At 35.4% G+C, this 21,755-nt stretch overlaps 2 pseudogenes; both read right to left on the bottom strand.

Moving 5' to 3' along the window:
- Positions 1-2,219: 2,219 nt before the first annotated feature.
- LOC109377115 (ADP-sugar pyrophosphatase pseudogene) lies at positions 2,220-6,922 on the bottom strand (annotated as a pseudogene).
- Positions 6,923-15,595: 8,673 nt separating this feature from the next.
- Positions 15,596-16,884, bottom strand: LOC109377116 (pre-mRNA-splicing regulator WTAP-like; annotated as a pseudogene).
- Positions 16,885-21,755: the final 4,871 nt, after the last annotated feature.

The following is a 21,755-nucleotide window of genomic DNA, read 5'->3' as shown; positions in this document are numbered from 1 at the left end:
TTAATATATCCTCCATTATTCCTAACTTTTTTCAAATATAATCTTTTTATTTGTGATACTGCACTGATTTCAGGGAGGATTTTCTGGCTCTCTCATCTAGATCACTAATTTTATCATTTTCTACTCAGTCCTTTTATTAGTTTTTCTCCCTTATGCATCTATTTTCTCAAGTACCTATTCTTGAGAAAATAACATTATGTGGAAAAACACAGAGAATGATGACTAAGAATTGAAAAATTATTCAGATGAGTTGGGTTCAGCATGTGAAAAACTTTAGGCATACCATAACCAATTAATTTAACTCATAATTTCCTTTTAATATATTAAAATATAATGTAGTTTAATTTATTATCTAACCATCGTGATTTTGTTTTCAAAAATAAGAATTCAAAATTTAAAGTAAAAGAAATTGTGTCATTTTAAAAAGCATAATGTCCTTGTTCTTATTGGCATATAAAATAGTGGTGAATCATAGAGTCAATGAAACTACATTCAAAGTAATTGTCACCGTAAAGGACAGATGCATACTTAAAAATATGATGTAATGTTTTGAACTTTGTATTTAGGGTATGCTTTATTTATTATGTAGTAATTGCTTGGTTCATATGCAAAGCTACTCTTGATATGTCTGATCCTGAAGCCTTTTAATAGCTGTACTGAAACCATGTCAGAGGGGGCAAGATATTTCAAGTATATTTCAGAGTTAGTATTAATTTTTATATAATCTGCTTCCCTAATTGAGATCTTTAATGTCTTTATATTCCTCAGGAATCTCTATTAAAAAACTATAGACTTAAATGGGTGAATTAGGACACAAAATATTTATTTTGTGTGGAGTCATATTTTGAATGTATGAGGGGAGACTGAAATTTAGAAATCCCTTATTTTGCTTCAGAGCCAAAAGTCCACTTGAGCTTGGCCTGACAAAACATCTGCTTCAATTAAATTTAAAGAGAACCTTATTTACCCTGCAAATAGGTAAACCATTTATTCTAAAGTTTTATTTCTTCTCGGTTGGCCAATCGTTACTCTGCCCCAATCATCCCCAGGCTACCTCTGCCTCTTCCTTGGAAAAATAAGAAGTCCCCCTGAATTACATATATTGGGGAACAGAAAATGACCACGGGTACGTAGTTGTAAGTGCACCCAGATATGGCACTGCATGTGGTAAAGCACCAGTTTTGACACAAGGAAGAATCATAGAGTCTCTTTTTCTAAATCTTCAGGTTGTTTTCTGGGATACCCTTACAGGTTTCTATCTCCCTGCAGGAGCCTGAATCTGACCCTGGAATTTAAATAACAGTAGAGGACCGGCCCAGCCTTATAGTCAATTTTAGGAATTATCAACGACAGTGAAGTTGCCAAACATGCCTTGACAGTGATATTTAATTGTTCAGAAATGGGGTCTGATGGTTAATAATCATCTGAACCTGATAAGCTCATGTACTGTGTTAGATAAACTCATCATTAGAAAATGGGTGAAGTCTAAGAGGCAATTCCAGATGTCATTCATAAGTAGCTCTCTATGAATTAGGCTGTTTTTCTTAAACGTCTAAATTGTCTTCATTTCCTGTTACAGGTAAATGTTTTATGAGGTCATTGCTTATAGCCAGGACAATCACTAGCTCGCCAGCATCTATACAAAAGAGATTGTTTGGCATATGTAGGTAATCTTGTCTACCTCCAGAAGATCTTAATGACTTTTTCCATTCTCTCAAGCTGTAAAATATCTCTCTACCTTATGCCTAGGTTTCTGGGTACCTTTCCTCCACCCAAGTTGATGCTAGGGCTCTGTTCCTGTTCTTCATCAATTTTATTTTAGGAAAAAAAATCCTAGAATGACACAGGTGTCTGTCATTCCCATCACCTTCCCCTTCACTTCAGAGGCTGGACACCTCCCTCCCTGTCTAATAGCATCTGGCATGACTGTTCTGTTTTCAGTACTAGCTTAGCACTGAACCGAATTTGACAAATAATTTCTTGAACAAACATTATCTCATTTTTGTTGGCCTCTTCTCAGGGGCAGATATTTATATTCTGTCATTGTTTCAGCTTCCACTTCCACTCCCATCCTTTCTTTTTTTTTAATTCTGTGTTGCTTTTATTTTATGAAAAAGCTAATGTCAAGTCTACATTAAACGAAGCCAAATATAGAGTCTTAGTGAAGCAGGCCTGGGGGCTGGTCTTGTTTATAGAGACATGACCACCATCATTTGGCCCTAAAATTTCAGGAAAGGCAATTCAAATAGCTTCGGGTTTTCATGTTCCGGCTCCAGTGCAGAGGGATAGACTCTGCATTCACTGTCACATCTTCCTCAGCTACTAGAACACCAGGTCTCTGTAGCAGGTCATTCTTTGGTCAAGAAATGACTTCCCCAAATTCTTTGCCTCCTGGCTTTAGCTCAGGTCCTACGTTTTCAGCATCATCAATATTAATATTTACTTTCACGATGTTTGTGTTACAGTTTGACAATACTGGATCCTTACATACAGCCGGAGAACATTCAGCAACATCACCCTTATATCAGTTTCTCCCTCAAGCTCCCAAAGACAGTTTCTGGGTCTTCATTATCATCTCTGCAGCCTGAGGAGAATTCTAGGCAGTAGCCTCCCATCAGCAGTCGGAACTGTTTTGCCAGAAGGATGCCTTCATGACGAAGTGTTCTTTGCAGCACTGGGCTAATCTCCACACCATCAGTCAACTGTCCATTCCTGGTTATACATTTTGCAAGTTCTGGTTTTACCAGTAGAATCCATGTATGCTGTTTTGTCAAGTTTGACCCATTTCCTCCTGAAATTAACTTCTCTGAATAACAGACTGTTTGTTATTTTGAGAAGAATCTGTTGGCTCTAGGTTTTCTGTTTTCAAACTAGTTAGTCTTCGCAGTCCTCTGGCAAGAAGTTCACGTCCAAATTGAGGTGTGAAGGGGAAGGTGCTCCTTTGAGAAGGAGGATGAAAAAAAGAAAGGATGAGTCTGACACAGCGGTCCCAGGAGAGGCTGGTGCTACACAGCCCTGCTGACCCATTTTAGACTTGTCCAGAATTTTAAGATAATACTTTGTGTTGTTTTAAACCACTATGTTTGTGATAGTTTGTTAGAGCAGAAATAGGGAACTAATACAGATGGGAAAGGACATCTTAAAAAAAAAAGGATCTGCAAAATGTAAGATGCATGACCTTTTCAGAGAATGAGAGAGGTTTGGGGTCTTTTGAGTCCATCGTCAGGTAGAAGAAGGGCTGGGGAAGAGACTCATACCAATTAAGACAAGTACGGTTCCCTCTGCATTTTAAAGTATTGATAAATTTCTCTCTTTAAAATAATATGGGCAGTAATGAGCTGGAAACACTGGAGGTATATGACCAAGAGGATTTTTATATTTCATATAATTGTACTATATTCTAGCCATATTAGCCCTTCACAAATGCTTAAATTAGATGAGTAAAAGAGGAAAGGTTTAGTTAAACCTAATAATATTCTCTACTATGCTTTCTTCTTCACTCATAATGATTCCTCATTTCCTCTTCTTTCATATAAGAATGAGCATATGAAATCATTATAATAAGTGTAGCAATGTACTGTAATTTCTTCTAGGGAGTTTACCATACGGCACCTGTCTCTTCGTTATTTAATTTAACTTGATCTGTTAAAAATCAGGCTTGCAAGAGCTCATATGTCATACTCATTAAAGTGTCATATTCAGTAAAGAATCTAATCCCAAAGAAACATATACCCCTTTAATAAGAAATATTTTCTTGCTGTACAGCTAAGAATAAAAAACAAATGGACAAAGAACAAAAATTAATGCATTTTATTTATTTATTTTAAATATTTTATTGGGGAATTGGGGGAGGGAAACAGCGTTGGGGAATCAGGGAAGGAGAACAGACAAGTTGCTGTCATTTTGTTCTTCAGTCTAGTTGTGGAGGACGTCGCTTCACTGGCCCATGTTGGTATTATCATTGCACTCTTCCCGGGTGAGGAATTCACTCGCCAGCCATTGGATGGCTGCTCACGGCAGCTCACAGCAGCTCATGCCCACTGCCGGCCAGCCCCACTGCAGCCTACACCATCGCCGGCGATTCACAGCAGCCCAGCTCCAGGTTGAGTTGTTGTTCACCATCTTAGCTGTAGAGGGCGCAGCATCACTGGCCCGCATGTGGGATTTGAACTGGAGCCCTGCTGCTCAGAGCTGGTGTCCCAAGCCAACTCTTAACCAGTGCGCCACTTGGCCAGCCCCCAAGCCAACTAACTATTAAGCAATGCGCCGCTCAGCCAGCCCAAATTAATGCAGTTTAAAATAGTATTGCAGCTAATTTTGCCTATTTAAATTTTTGCTTTAATAACTCATTTGTCTGGGAAAATGCAACTGATTTTAGACAAATGCAATTAGGTATTTAGATGAACGCAATTTGATCTTTAATTTACTTACTTATTACAATAAACTTTAAAAAATAACTCTCAATACATAGTATATGAAAGTAAAGATTATTGACACTCATCAACATTAATGAAAAAATGCAAATTAATGCAACCTTGAGATATTTTATGCTGACAAATGCAGAAATTTTTAATAAGTATCGAATTTAAGAAATATTGTGGTTATATTAGTGTACATATTCCTTACAAGAAGAATTTACAAAATGTACATTTTTGTACAACAAAATGGCATTGTATAACAAGAGCCATATGTTTAATTGACATAATTAGCTTATTCTTGTAATAATTCAACAAATTCTGATTCTTTTCTATTTTTAAAGAAATAATTCAACAGAAATAAAAAGTGTATTATTAAAATGATGTATAATATATATTAGATAAAACTTAAAAATTAGAAACCAACTTATTTAACAATGGAGTGTTAAATCATCATACACCAACGCACACATTAAATATAATCATGAAGAACAGATAGAACAAAAAAGTGGCTTAGTAAAGGTAAAGTGAGAATACCAGAATACTATGAGCAGTACGATAACAAAACTATATGTGTAGATTCTGCTATGCCAAAATGAAATGGAATCAATGTGGTAGAATTGGTTTTTTACCTTCTTTTACATTTTCAGGGAGAAATGTTTTTTAAAGTTAACAAAATTTCATATACAACTAAAGGAGTAATTATCTTTACTGACAATGTGAAATCCAGATTTATCTTTAAAATTCTGGTATGAAAAATACAGAAAACTGAGATAAATTTGCATCTTTATCTAAATATTTTTAGGTGTGTGGTTTTTATTTTAATTGAACTTCAAATGTAGGAGCAGCTATATTGAAGCAATACCCTAAAATTTTCTTTTATAAAATAAATGGCTACTCATGCTTTGAGGCATAGCATTATCCTGGTCCTGTGACCTGCTTTATGACATCAAGAGTTGATTTCTCCTTCTTTCCATAATCTTGTATATTTAAGTTGTATTGCTGAAGTCTATAGGAAATCCCTTGGAAAGATCTTAGAATCCCCAGAATAGCGTATATTGTAGCTGGGAACACAGAGAAACTTGTGTGATCTGAGATGGTTTAATTTGCATCCAGCCACTCTGATTTTCTGAAGATCTCCTATTTGTAATAATAATAATTCATCTTCTTATATGGTATCTATGCTACTAATTCCACTTTCTATTTTATTTAACTGGCTAGAAAATTTAGAATATGCTAAAAATAGTGTTGATAAGAATCACAAATATCTTATTTCTGGATTTGATATTCATAACTAGTGTTTTATTATGATGTGTACAATTAAATTTTAGTAAAGATTCTTTATTGTATTTGGGCATTTTTCTTATAGTCCAATTTTACTTAAATTTTTATTTAATATTTGCTCAAATGCATCAAAAAAATTTTAAACACTAAACTATGTATTTATAACATAATTTTGATTAATTTGTATTAATAAAATACCTGGAATAAAAGAAGATTGTGTATATTTGTAATAAACTAGTTCATCATGGTGAAATTTTTATCTTAATGTTACTGAATTCAATTTTCTCTTTATTCAATTTTTTTAGATTCAAATTCATAACTAAACTTTCTACATATATTTTACCTACCATATCTGTCAAACTGTGATGACACCATAATTATGGATTGATTTTTTTTTCTTGGTAGGAGTGGGCTGTAAACATTTCTACAGCATTAAATATTTCTGTTCTATGAAACTTAATTTAAACTCCCCCCAAAACATATGAGCCTGGTCTATTATTTACTAATGAGTATTTTTAAAAGTCGTTCTGGTGGAGAATATAATTATTATTGTGTGTATAGATGCATCAACTTTAGTTATTTCTTGAACATTAACCATTTTCTCTAAATTTCTAAGTGCTACTATCATTCTTTTAGTCTTTGTTCAGTTGAGATTATATATTTTTTATTCTCTCGGTCTTTGCTATGGTTTAATTATTTCTTTACTTATTAGGTATTTGTCTATCTTATTTATCTATACAGAAGATCATTTTAATTTGACTTTAAACCTTTTTTAATGAATTTCCATTAAGATTAGTGTTTAGCTTAATTTAGTGTTTGCATCCTTTTAATATTATATGTCATATATTGAATTTAATTTGTTTGCATCTTTTTAATAAGACAAAAATTAGTTTTACTTACATTCCATAGATTATGCAAGAAATTTTATTCTTTCTACAATTTCTAGAAATTTGCTAATTTCAAGTTTACTTTCTTCCTTGACTAAGGTATTCACTAGAAGTCAGCTTCCCCTCAGGGTCTGTATATTCAATCCCCTCAGGGTCTGTATACTCAATCCTTCTACTTCAAATCTTTCCTCACTTGTCACTTCCTAGTGAAGCTTTCCCTGACCCACAGCCCCTCCACCCTGAACTCCATAGCCTGTGCCTCTGCTCTGTTTTTCTCCACAACACTTATCAGTAGTCCAAATATTACCTATTTAATTCTCTTTTTTTATGGTCCATCACTCCCTATTAATAGAAAGTAAGCTCCAAGAGGGCAAATATATTTATTTACTAAGTTTTTCTTGCTCTATCCCTACATTGCAAAACATTTTTTTGCCCAAACTAAACACATTGAGTTAATACATTAATGAATCAATGGATTTTCAGATGGCAAAGGTTTTTTGTTTATTTGCGTGCTGTTGATCTTCTGGCCTTCCAGTTTCTGTTAGAAGAAACTCAGTGTTAGTGTTATTGCTGACTGTGAGAATCTGGAGAAGAGACTCAGTTCTCAAGTCCATGAGATAAGTTCATAGTGTAGGACTCTGTTGTTTGTGGTGCTTGGTGAAACTGGATGCAAACAAAACAATTTGACTCAATAATGGAATCCAAAGTAAGGACTTCGTGCCCCCTGATTTCCAACAGGTAGCAGCCAGATCCACAAGTGAAGAGACAACCTATCTTTGCTTACTTGTTGCACACAGTACTGAAATAATCAGATTATCTCATTAATTTCACCAGTAAAGAAGAAAGTTTGCAGTTTGGGGTTGAGGAATATTCACCCCTGCTTAACCTTGGAAATAGTGGTCCCCTCAATACTCTTTATAAGAGATATTCCAGCATGTAAAGGGACTGTGGCAAACTCCCTATATGTGCTGCATACCTTTCTTTTTTTCTCTGTTAATCAATGTACCCCTGCTAAATAAGCATTCATATATCAACTTTCTTGAGTGTTAAACAATCTCATGTGCTTTGCAATGAAGTCCACACTAATTCACAAGCTGGTTAGAGGGCCAGAATAGTTTAAAAAAAGATATCCAGATGAACACGTAATTGCTATGTTGATAAAACTAAAATAATAAACCAAAAATCACTTTGTAGAATTTAAAATTTTCAATTTCTTAATTTTAAAAATGCATTTCTGTGATGGAAGTCAAGACTTGGAAAGGCAAGTAGAGATGATGTTCCGCAGAGATAATAAAAAATACAGTGCCGTAAAAATAACTAATAAAATCATACAAAACAAAGAGAAAAAATCCCAAAATTTCAAGTGGAATAAAAAGGAACAGACAGCATAGAAGAGGGTAAAACCATAACAGTGAGAAATATGATCCCATTATTTACAATCTAGTTAACTGTTTTGGTGTATGAAGTTGTATAATTTTTAATTTAATTTTATTTTAAAATTTAATCTTTTTTTTAAGATTTTTGCTGGGGAATCGGGGGAAGAGGAACAGACTAGTTGCTGTCCTTTTGTTCTTCAGTCTAGTTGTGGAGGACGTTGCTTCACTGGCCCAAGTTGGCACCATCATTGTGCTCTTCCCGGGCAACGCAGATCAGTCGCTGGCTTCTGGACAGCTGCTCACTGCGGCTGCTGGCCGCTCACGCTGGCTGCTGGCTACACACGGTAGCCCATGGCAACCCACTGCCACAGGGGCTGCAGCCTACGCCGTCGCCAGCGACTCACAGCAGCCCAGCACCAGGTTGAGCTGTTGTTCAGCATCTTAGCTGTGGAGGGCAGTGTCACTGGCCCTCATATGTGGGATCCGAACTGGGGCCCTCTGGTATCCCAAGCCAACTCTTAACCATCGCGCCACCTGGCCGGCCCTAAAATTTAATCTTTTTAAAAGCAGTTTTTGGTTCATAGCAAAATTGAGAGGAAGACGATCTTTGCTCCACTGAATTGTCTCTACTCCTTTGTCAAGGATCTGTTGACTATATTTCTGACAACCTATTTCTGGGCTCTTGAATCTGTTCCATTGACCTATTAGCTGTTCCTCCACCAGTACCACACCCTATTGATTATGGTAGCTTCATATTAAGTCTTGAGTTTGGCTAGTGTTTGTTCTCCATTTTTGTTCTTCTCCTTTAATAAGCTGTTGGCTATTTTGGGTCTTTAGACACTCCATATAAACTTTAGGTTCAGTTTGTTGATACCCAAAAAACTATTTGCTGGGATTCTGAGTGAGATTGCTTTGAATCCGTAGATCAAGTTGGGAAGAACTGACTTCTTGATAGTATTGAGTACTCCTATGCATGAACACAAAATATTTCTCTCTTTAATATTTTCTTGATTCCCTTCATCAGAGGTTTTGGTTTCCTCATATAAGTGTGTCTCTAGGTATATAATTTTTGTGTGTGCTAATGTAAATGGTATTGTGTTCTTAATTTCAAATTCTACTTGATAATTGACAGTATATAGGAAAGTGATTGAATTCTGTATGTTAACCTTATGTACTGAACCCTTACTATAACCACATATTAGTTTAAGGAGGTGTTTTGCTTTTTTTCCTGTCAATTTTTTTTCAGATTTTCCATGTAGACAGTCATATCATCTATAAACAAAGACAGTTTTATGTCTTCCTTCTCAATTAGTGTAACTTTTATCTCCTTTTCCAGTTTTATTGCATTAGCTGGAACTTCCAACATGATGTTGAAAAAGAGTAGTGAGAGGAGGGGACATCCTTGCTTTTTTCCTGATCTTAGTGGGAAAGCTTCAAGATTCTCACCATTAAGTATGATGTCAGCTATAGTTTTTGGGGGGTTTTTTTTGTAGATATTTCTTATTTGAGGAAGTTCTTCCTCTCTTCCTTGTTTAGCAAGAGCTTTGATCATGAATGGTTGTTGGACTTTGTCAAATGCTTTTTTCTGCATTTGTTGATATAATCATGTGATTTTCTTTTAAGCTTGTTGATGTTATAGATTACATTAATTGATTTTGAAATATTGAACTAGCCTTACATAACTAGGATAAATCTCACTTGGTTGTGGTGTATAATTCTTTTTATACATTGTTAAATTAAATTTGCTAATATTTTGTTGAAGATTTTTGTATCTTTGTTCATGAGAGACATCAGCCTATAGTTTTCTTTTCTCTTTATGTCTTTGCCTGGTTTTGGCATTAGGGTAATTCTAACCTCATGATGAATTAGATAGTATTTCCTTTGTTTCTATCTTTTGAAAGAGATTGTAGAGAATTAGCATGATTCCTTCCTTAAATGTTTGATGGAATTCATTAGCGAAGCCATCTGGATCCAATGTTTACTGTTTTCGATTTTGGAATTGGCTAATATCTGTTAACATGCTGAATATTAATGGAGAGAGTAGATTTTTTAAAAAAATCTTGTTGGAACTATCACTCGTGTTTCTGCATTTAGTAAGATAATGGTTTTAGGGTTAAGCTTATATAAATTACAAGTGTCATGTTAAGAAATTGAACATCAAATGCTATTTCCTTGAGTTTTTTTTCCCCCTAGAATGGATTATGAATTATGAAAGATTAAAAAGATGAAAGATGTTTTTATCATCTGATTTTCTCCTTAGACCTATTAATAAGGTGTGCAGAAAAGAGTTAACATATCTGACCTGGTTGCTATTATTTGAAAGGTCTGCTTATAAGTTTGACTACTGACTGGTACCTAGGAACTTAGATTTTGGGGGCATTACCATCACTCTAATGGGTAAGTGTGGCTCAAGGGCCTAAACTGTACAAACCATGTGGGTTACACAGTGAGTTTGAAACTTTGTTACATGCCAGGCAGTGTGCCTGTGTGGCCAACCCCTCATAAAACCCTGGACACTAAAGCCCCTACTGAGCTTCCTGGGTAAACAGTATTTCACATGTGTTGTCAAAACTTGTTGCTAACAGAATGAAGTTCAGCCTCTGTGACTCCACTGGGAGAAACTCGGAAACTTGCATCTGGTTTTATCCAGACTTTCCCCATATGCTTTTTTCCTTTGCTGATTTTGCTTTCTATCCTCTCACTGTAATAAATCATATTATAAATGACTATATGCTGAGTTCTATAAGTCCCCCTACCAAATCATCCAACCAGGGGTTGGTTTAGGGGATCTCCAGCATATGTGGTATTTTACATTAGTGTATTTCCTAATATTCTATCAACATTGTATTCCTAGAATACATCTCACTTAATTATGGCATAACAGTTTCTTAGTGAATAGTTGTAGCCTGTTTGCTAATATTTATAAAACTTTTGAATCAATATTAGTAAGTGATATTATATTTTACTTTAATTTTCATTTTTAACAGTCTTCATCAGGTTTAGGTATAAATTCTATATGTACTTCAAAAATAGTATTAGAAGTTTTCCTTATTTTTCTATGAACTGGAAAAGTCTGAAAAGCATGGGCATTATCTAGCCTTTGAAATTTTTTATAGAATTTTTCTTTGAAATCATATGGGGTTGATGATTTATTGTGAGAGAGTATCTTGATAAATTTCTCTATCCTCATATGGAAATTAGCCTATTTAGCCTTTTGATCCGTACTACAGTCAATTTTGGCAAATCGTATTCCCCTAGGAAATTACTATTTCATCTTTCAAATATATTGCAGAGAGAGCTTAAGATTTCAAAATAAGGTATTCCATTTCAATGATTACCTCCCTGTTGTCATTTCTTATTTTTGTGATTTATGTTTTCTTCATTTTCCTTAAGTTTCCTAATAATTGATCATTTTGGTAAATTTTTGCTTAAAAAGTGTCATTTTTATTTAGTAATTATAACCATCTATTTCCAAATGTCTACCATTGTTGAATTTTGCTTTTGTTTGCATTTTTTTCCTTCCTTTTGTTTCACTTGTTTTTCTTTTCCCAGCTTTATTTTTTTTAAGCTAGAAATTTCATTCACTTACATTTTTTAATTTTTTGACAAAAGGATTTAAATTGACAAAAGGACTAAAATGTTCTCTGATCATTTCTTCAAGCTTTCATATATTCTAATATAGAATACTTCAATTATCAATAATTTTTAGAACAATAATTCATTTGCATTGTAATTTATCTTTCATCCAAGAGCTTAATAAAAATAAATAGAAAAAAATTAAAAATAATGGAAATATAGTTTATATACAATTATATTACATTACAAGTATCAAATAGCCCACTTGTTTTAAATTTCCAAATTAACCATAAATAGCTGTGGCCGTTGGACAGGATAACAGCTATATGTAGCCTTCATTTCTCACTGGAAAACTTCCTAAAACAGAATATGGAACAGCTTGAAACTAATCAGAAAATCTTGTGTTGGAAACAGTTTCTTGACTTTCATATTTCTACCTGATGGAAGCCAAGGAACTTCAACAGTTCACAGGCTATGCTGAGACAAATTAGAAAAGAAACATTAAAAAAAAATGGTATTTGTGTAGAGTACATTGCCCAGGGATGCAACAAATTGGTCCTTCTAAAAATGATACTCGTGCAGTGGAGACAGTTAAGAGCTTGTTAGCAATTCCTACAGGTCTCAAGGGGTTCAAACTGTTCAGAAACAGAAAAGGATACAGTTCAATATATTTTCACAGACATTCAAAAGTTGTTGCACAACTCACTCTTGAAATCTTCAGGGAAAAACATACTTCACTACTGTTTTCTGGTAACTTTCTGTATTCTTAGAATAATCCTCAAAACCGGTTTAGGTTGGCCCCCATGGCCCATGAATCTGGCAACATTGATGGAAGTCATGCCATTCTGACAGCTGGACGTCACTCAGGCCATGTTAGTGGGCAAGAGTGTCCATTAGTTTTCATCTTAGCTGGTAGGTTTCCTGAAGTGATGTTCACTATGAAGTGAATGTCTGCATATTGTTAGCTCTCCTTTACAGCAAAAAATATTTTAGTATTTTTTTATTTTTCCTTTTTGTGACTTATCTATGTGCAAGCATCTAGTATTGTAACAATGATTCCTACCTTAAATTTCTTATATTTCTCTATTCTCTTCATTTCCACTACATTCTCTCTCACATGATGCACTTACTCATACGTCAGACCATTACAAAACTTTTCTCCCTTGGTTCCATGTAGTTACCTTTCAGTAACTGGTTAGTTAATTTTGCAAAGCTCCACAGTTAAGGCACTACTTTCTCTCACCTGAATTATTATAGCTCCCTAACTTGCCTTTTTGATTTTTACCTGTTCCCCTACAGTCCTTTCTTAATATGGCAGCTGGTGTGATTACAAACAAGCAAACAAATGATATCCCTCCTCTCTTGAACTGGCTCCAATATAGTGGCTTCCAGTGTCTCTAAGAGATAGGGACAAGTTACTTAAAATGGCCACCAATGTCCCAATGTCCAACATGTTCTGAGCCTTTCTTTCTTGTATGTCCCTGGTTTTATTTCCTACCACTTCTCTCCTCCTTTATAGCATTTCCCAAAATGCAGTGCTGTAGGTATTACATGGACTTTGCTGCCTGTTTCTTCAAACTTTTTTTCATGGTGAAGGGAATGGAAAAGGAGTTTCTGAGATTCCTATGGAAAGTATATTACAGTTCCACTGAAAATAATAATATGAACATTTAATCAATTTTATTTTTTTTCTTTTAATAAATAACAGAAAATAAAAATATAGTTTTAGAAAAAATACTGTATTGAGATCGCAAATCTCTGTTTGCTTATCATTGTGCATAGTTACTTAAAGAGTATATTTAAATTTCGATTTTTGAAATTATATTTTATAGTCATTACCTTGGAGTTAAAAGCTGCTAAATTATATTAGTCTACAAGTATAAAGCACAGTTCATTAAAATAAATTTTGTCAATGATAATATTTTATTTCAACAAACTGTATGTGACAAGTGACTTTTTGATGTAAATGCTATGTTAGTCCATATTTCCAAGCCGTTTTTGAAAAAATATATAAGCATTGCCAGTAACTTACAATCCCATGGGACTTTAAAATCTTTTCAAGAATATTTTAAAGAATAGAGAAGAAATGATTTTTAGGAAACATTTTTATTGAGGGGCTTGGACAGCACTGTCTCATTTAATCACTGTAATAAAACAAGTGAGTAATTTAATCCTATTTACAACGAAACTGTCTCAGAAAGGCAAAATGGTTCTTTCAATGTCATGCAGAAAATATATGTCACAACTAGGACTTAAATTCATATTTCTCTCTAACTGTAAATGTTTTCCTCTTTCCACTGTACCACCATGGTCTCATAAACAATAATAACTACTTTTGATATAATGACCACAATTTTTTACTTACTGCTATTAAAATCTTTACATACCAGGAGAGATGTTTAATATCTCCTAACATATTAAATTGAGTTTAAAATAGTAAAGCATTTAAACATATACTTTAATATGTTATGTACATATTTTAAGCACAGCATTTTTATTCTTAAGGGAAGATTTAGCAATTGAAATAATTTTAAAAAATAATTTTCTTTTATAGAAGTATCATGTACACAGAGTAAAATTCATCCCTTTTGATGTACAGTTCTGTCAGTTTTGAAAAATGTATTCAGAAGTGTAGCTATCACTGCAATCAAGATACAGAAGTGTTCAATCACCACACAATATTACACTCTGCCTCTTTGTGTTCCGATCCCTATACCCACCTCTAACTCTTCACAATCACCGATTTGTTTTTATGTTTTCTGTTCCTACAGTTTTTCCTTTTCAAGAATGCCGTAAATTGGAATCATGTTGAGCATAGCCTTTTGAATCTAGCTTTTTCACTTGGCAAAATGTATTTGAAACATATCCATGCTGTTGCATGTATCAGTAGTTTGTTCCTTTTCATTGCTGAATAAATATTTCATTGCACGCATGTATCACAGTTTGTTTCTTCACTTACCCATTGAACGTTCTTTCTAGGGTTTGACGGTAATTAATCAAGTTACTATAAACTCTGTGGAAAGATTTTTGTTTGAACATAAGTCATTTATCATGGGTAAAAACTAAAAAATGAGATTTCTGGGTTTTACAGTAAGCATCTGTTTAACTTTATAAGAATCTGCAAAACTACTTCCCAAGTAGCTGCACTATAAAGGTAAATTTAACATTGCATTGTGACTATATCTGTTAAATAACATAATTTCCTAATACTAATACTATAATCTATTATGAAGAGCTATGATCTAGAAAAATTCAGTCATTTATCCTAAACATTTCCTTGTTAGTTAAATTGATTTCACAGCATTCAGACTCAAATCTTAATTACTGGAGTTTTAGAGTTAATAATGAATAACAAGTTAGCACTAAGTTGAATTATTATCATTATTTTTTACAATTAAAATCTTTTTGTAGGTTTGGTCAGTACAGGTAAGACATACTGGAGTCACAGAGCAATATGCATTAACAGGGTACAACAATTCATAAAAACCAAGTAACTATGCACCACATTTCGTAAACATTGAGTCACCTAAAGTGAAAATGCACAGATGTATGGTGGAAAAAACTGTATCTAACACTGAAACTATTATAGAACTCCATTAACAAGTCCAACCTTTAGTGATGAACTCTACTGGGTAAACCTGGCAGTCACAAGCCCACATCTACTCTAACAGGTCTGGATGGTGTAGAAGTCTAGGAACAGCATGAGTGAGAATGCCCTCACACAGCTCAGGCTCCAGACAGCCACAGATTTACACAGGCATCATTATGTTATACTTGAAGGAAAGATTTCCATTTACAACTTCACATTAACTCATACAAAAAATAACCTGACCCTACCCAAAATGTCCTGTTAGCAACAAAGTAATTAACTGTTGCCATTTCCAAAGTGCCATAGATATTGAAGCAAAAAATAAAATAAAAGGAAACGGGGGGGAAAAAAAACAAACAAGACACCCACAAAAAAAGGGCAAATTGTGACAAAAGTATGTGCTAATTTTCTGGACAGTATTCTCTCCCAAATTAAATGACACTGTATAAAAATTTGCTGGAAACATTATTACAAAACTGAACCCTGTACATTGACACTTGAGTCCAAGCCATTCTGAACATGGCAGGAACCTTTCCCACTTACTGTTTTCTCCTCGTGAGGGTCATGATTGGAATCTGTCATCTGAGTGGAATGTGAGAGAGTTTTCACTGCCCGTGGAACAGTCTACACTTTCATATCCCACAATGAATTGGTTTACGTAACTACTACCTCCTCTGCCAGTTCCCTCCTCCTGGAGAAGAAGGAAAACCATCTTCAGTTATGTCCTGCTCCCTGTGAAATCCAGACTCAGGTGTCCTCTGCCAGGAGGAACTGCCTTTACTCGGCCCATTGACCAGCCGACTACAGCCTCTACCTGTGGCTTCTGCCGGCCCTTCAGGCTCAGAAGATGTAGTCCTGCTGGTCCTTGTAGCTGTTGTTGTTACTGAGACAACTCTAGCATGTCTCCTTCAGTTGTTGCTGAAGAACGAGAATGGTACTCTGCATTTCCTCTACTTCTTCGTCGCATGATAAGGTTTTTCTGTTCATCCTGACTGCTTTAAGCTCCTCACTATATTTCTTCTGTAAAACCAAAGCTGCTTCATGGTGTATAATATGTCCCTGGGACAGCTGCCTTCTGAGCGCTGATTCTCCTGGATAAGCATCCCACACTTCGCCATCGACTCTTTGCCTGTTTGAAACCAATTTGAATGATCAAGACAGAACTTAAGTCAACCTTGTTATAATTGCTGTCAAACATTGAGACAATCTGGAACATTTATCTTCCATTCGCCTTAGACCCCATTATCGCCAAGAGAAAATTTGAATTGGTGACTTATAAATCGATCTGACAAAAATAATTCACCTCTAGGAGTATCAGGTGTAAACTTACAGGCACTCAGTTCATTCGGGGCTTGTTCTGGTTTGTCTTTGGGCTATTCCAACTCACTTTTCATTTTTAGGAAAAACAAGTTGATGGCTGGGCCTGCCGTTGTTGATCTCAGATGGGTCACTTTAGTCTGAGGGACTCCTTGTGGTGCTGGATTTGAGGGGGACACTCTAAACGTCTCTGCTCCTCGGTGGCTAGTCCATTACAAGGATGTTTTCCCTGCGTGCAGACTCTTGCTGTGGTTGCTTTGGTTTTTCTTACAACTCCCTTACGCCACTTACATCATTAGAGTTAAGATCTGTGCACTTGCCCTCCAAAGCTTGCCATACGCTTCAGGCTGTTTCCAGCTTAGAATTCATTCATCTTGTGCCAGAACTTTGAAGTCTGTTTTACTCAGTCAAACCTTTTTGGGAGGTTCCTTGTTGGTCATCTTGAACCTGACAAGTGGCTTCCCGAAAGGGATGCACCACCTGGTGACGCTGGCCCCACCTGAGGAGGGAAGGGAAAAGGACAGCAACTGATGCGGGGTTTGGGGGGGGGGTCTCGAAGGGAGGGACCTGACCCCTGTAACAGGCCCCTCAGGCCCTGGAGCTGTAAGTTCAAATATTTTTAAATGAATGTGTTCTTCAATACTTTTCTCATTTAAATGATCAATATGTATTTCATATATTTAAATTGATTCTAATATTAAAACTTTAGAAATGAAACCAAAATATTTCAAATAATTACAGTAACTATATTGAAGTTGCAATTCAGGAAACTTTCTTTTAAGAATAGTGGGATATAAAACTGAAAGCAACAAATGAACAAGACAAGCAAACAAATAAAAATCATAAACACAGACAGCAGTTTAGTGGTTATCAGAGGGTAAGGAGGGGTGGTAGATGAGGGTAAAAGGGATCAAATATATGGTGATGGAAACAGAACAGACTCTGGGTGGTGAGCACACAATGTGATATATAGATGATGTATTACAGAATTGTACACTTGAAACCTATATAATTTTACTGGTCAATGTCACCCCAGAAATTTAGGGTAAATAATTAAATTGTTAAAATTTACTAAGCAAACAAAAAAGAATAACATTTAACTTGAAATATTGGGTTGTCAGAAAAGTCATGACGCATTTTTTCTGTTCTTCATTGCAAAAATGTGTCATGACTTTTCCGACAACCCAATAAATGAACAGTGTAGAGCTTACTGTGCAATAAAGTTTAGCAGCATTGATTTGACAGCCAGTCTTTTAGAATTACTGTTTGTTCTCAGATGATCATTCTAAGGGCACCTTAACATTTATGACAATTAGATTTCTTGTAGAAAACTCTAAAATATGGAACACTGATTAAAGAGTCGAAATGGAAATACTCCAGCCTCTTCAGATGGAGTAACCATCCTCCAAATGGGTTTCAGCTGGGTATGTGTCTGTATGGCTGAAGGGGGACTTCACAAGGGTCACCTGAATGTCAGTCCTTCACTGCTTGATGATCATCTCCATATGATTTGATCAGGAAAGTCTTGTTATTAAATATATAAAAATTCTACATTCACAGCATGATTTCAATGTCCTAAACAGACACACGCATATCACATAGGTTATCTCTGGGTTATACCAGTACTTTTGACTTCCTTCTGTGAATTTTTCCATATTTTGCAAGCTTTATACAATAGATACCATATGTCATTACCAATAATAGATGATTCCTGTTGATAAGGAAACAGGATCAACAATATTCTTAAGTGAAAATATGTCCTTATCCATCTTAAAAGTCAATTTCATTACAATGAATCTTCCCATACCTTTTCTTTTCTTCTTTTTTTTTCTCCAACTAATTTTATTAGAATGTCTGACTCTAATAAAACAATTACCAGGGATGTACCTAAAACTGCTATACAGTTTGCACCTGATAGCTACCTGACACCTGTGGACACTGGAGCCAAAGCGTGGATGATAGGAGGGGAACATTGAGGAGGCAGGTGGGGCAGCACCTGCCCTGCCCGGCAGCCCTCACGCCCACAGACCTGTCTGCACACCTGTGACCCAAACACCCCGTGACCCGCCCTAACCTTTGCAATTGATACTATCTCTCTTTCTCTTTGGAACTCCTACAATTCAGCATTAAAGCATTATTACCTCTGACTGACAGCCACATTCTTTGGTAAGGTTCAAAGTCGTTAATGACTCCTTCCTGTACTCCTACCATAAACAACTGGTCACTCCTTGATTTTTATTTTGAAACATTTTCAAACCTTCCATTTTCAAACCCCGCTGTCCATATGTATGTACATGTCTAATCTTTCTTTGAGTGATCGCACTAGCACTCTGATTTCTTTTCTCTATAAAAACACATCCACCTAAAATATGATATTGCATATATTACTGACACTATACCACACAATGTGACTGATAAATAACAACTCAAAACAAATGGAAGAAAAAAACAAAACAAAACAGAAATTATAAATTGAATTTTGCTTACTCATTGTCCAGATAACTAAATCCAAATCCACCAGTACTACATACAAGGTTCTTCATAACAAGCCATTACTATAAGTACTGTTAAATATCTGATGAACATGTTATAACCAGATTTTTGTCAGCAACTTTGAACCTTATTGATAATCTATAATAGTGTTCTTCAAGATATGATTCATGTACCTGAGAAGGTGCAAAGACTTTCCTGGAGATATCTATGCAGCCATGGTCAGTTTTAATCTGAACAATGCCCAGATCCTTTATTTTATGTGCACTCTTTTCTTATTGTTGTGCCTGAGAATGAATCTGATGTCCTACAGAGTCTCTGTTCCCTATTCTTTTTCATATTTGTCCTTCACTCCAATCTAAGTGATACGGGACATTATTCCAGGGTGTATGACTCTCACACAATGCTCAAGCGCTGATGTCCATGTTTAGAAACAGATAAAATAGAGCGATTTGTATGAATATGGGTAAATCTAAAAATCATAATGTTGAGGGAAAAGCAGGTTGATGAGAATACTTGCACAATATTACTACTTACAAGCATTTAAAACTTATAAATGGTCCCATAAATGATTTACAGGTACACACTTATGTCCTATGGGCACAGACTATGTGTGAACATTTAAAAACATGATGTCTGGAGAGCAAAATGTCTCGGTTTAAATTTCAGTTCAGCTCTTACTGGCTGTGTGACTTCAGGTGTTGCTTACTCTTTTAAGGGTCCCTAATATGTAAGATGGGATACTATAGATCTAGTTTATTTAACTGATATAATGATGTAAAGTACTTAGAATAATTAATGATACATGGTAAAACTCAATCATTATTGACTTAATGGTTGTTATATTAATTATAAGCAGAAACATAAATGGTATACACTAACTATAAGATTGTGGTTACTTTTCAAGAGGAAAGATGGTGACACGGTTTTATTTGTATCTCTAACATTCAATTCATTAATAAATAAATAAATAAATACATAAATAAATACGTAACTAATAAAATCTGACGCAACTATCCTACTGCTCTGTATCACCTAATTTTAATTTAGCTAAATACATCCTCAACTACCCTATTTCCAAATAAGATCACTTCTTGAGGTACTGGGGATTAGGACTTCAACATATGAATTTCGGGTAGACACCATTCAAACCATAACAGGAACACACCTCTAAAGAAATACAAGGATTCAAACCCATCCAGGTCGTACTCCTTAGTAGAGGTGTATGCTCCTTCTTGTCTTTAGTAGGGAGCTTGGAAATTTCTCAGATTAACTCCTCTAGCTCTGGGTGTAGCAGCAGGTTTTATATACAAAGATGAGAACAAAACGGCTGAGTTGAGTTCCCACAGCCTCTGCCCGATTACCACTAGCTTGGGGCCAACAGTGAAAGGAGAAGATATGGAAAAGCTAAGATCCCCACTGCGCGTTTCTTATGAGAAAAACATGGGGAAAAAAAGCTTACATTGTGTTTCCCAGAAGGCTTCTCAGGAAAGGGAGTATGCTGTGCTGGAGGCATGCCAAGGAAAAAAGAAGAGCGAATGTTCAGAGTAAAGAATGTCATGAGAAATGGGCTTTGATTTAAATGATTTTTTTCTCTTCTTTCATGAATGGTTTTTCACTTCTTTTTTTGTCTTAACAAAGATAACTGAGAGTCATGTAACCAACTTGTAAATAGCATGGGTGACACAGTGATTAGAGCTCCCTGCCTTTGTATTTTTAGTAAATAACCATCAAACAAGTGGCGTAAATGAGATCCCTGAATTTGGTAAGGAAGACAAGTGCCCCTAACGTGCCTCCAGTAGAACATGTGGACTACAAGGAACAATGAATGCTTTGGTTACTAAGACATTATTCTCTTCAATATTTTAAAGATTATAATGGAGAGGGCGATGGCTCCAGGTACAGTAGGAAGAGAGGACTAAATGCCATTGTAAAGTGTCCATTTCTCCAGAAATTGTCCATTTTCTAGACCCAGGATTTGCAGAAAGGCCTCCTCTACCTAAAACATACCACCAGAAAGAAGTAAATCCCTCACATGTTCAGTGAAAGAAGAAAAGAGGGGAAGCTTAGAATTGAAAGTGAAATTGTAGAAATGAAAGATAGGGTGAGTGTTGAGGATATCAAATATTATTGGTCATCTCTTAAACAGGATCTACAGGGATTGACCAGGAGGGGATAGAAGAAAAAAATGAGGGGGAGGGTGTAGAAAAAGGAAAGAAAAGAAATCGTGGGTTGGGAACTCCTGTGTAAGCCCAGTTCCTGATGTTTCCAGGTTTGTGTAGTGAGAATCTCTGGGGAAACGGGATTTGGATTACTAGATAGTTAGGGAAGAGCAAAATAAGTGTTAACAGCATTTTCTACGTACTATGTCCATCCCGATAAAGAAATGCAAATCAAATATCTGATTTAAATCTAAATTCCTTTTTTCTTTACATGTTTCCTTAACGATAGCACTCCCAAACTATATCACATGGATTTCTTGGTTCATGCATTTTACATAATTTCAGTTCAGTTTTCCCTCTTAGATTAGTTGTCCTCAATAGTTTTGCACAACCACCTAAAGCATATTGCACTTTTCCAGCAATAAATTCAACTCCGTATGGTAGCAATTTTCAAAAAATATTTGGAAGTCAAAGTAGGTGAAAGTTAATGATGCCTATTCCTAAACAACTTCTGTCCCCCAGTAGGCCCATGTGCCCGAACTTTGTAAGTGCGTGGGACTATTTCCTTTCAAAAATCCCAGTGTGGCTCTGACTGACTTTGTTAGGGGGACAAGCTCCAAGCCCCACCCTCAGGGAAAACTTCCCTGGAGTACCATTAT

The sequence above is a fragment of the Hipposideros armiger genome, unplaced genomic scaffold, assembly GCF_001890085.2.
Source record: "Hipposideros armiger isolate ML-2016 unplaced genomic scaffold, ASM189008v1 scaffold_1293, whole genome shotgun sequence".
NCBI lineage: Eukaryota > Metazoa > Chordata > Mammalia > Chiroptera > Hipposideridae > Hipposideros > Hipposideros armiger.
This window is presented reverse-complemented; position numbering and strand designations above follow the sequence as displayed.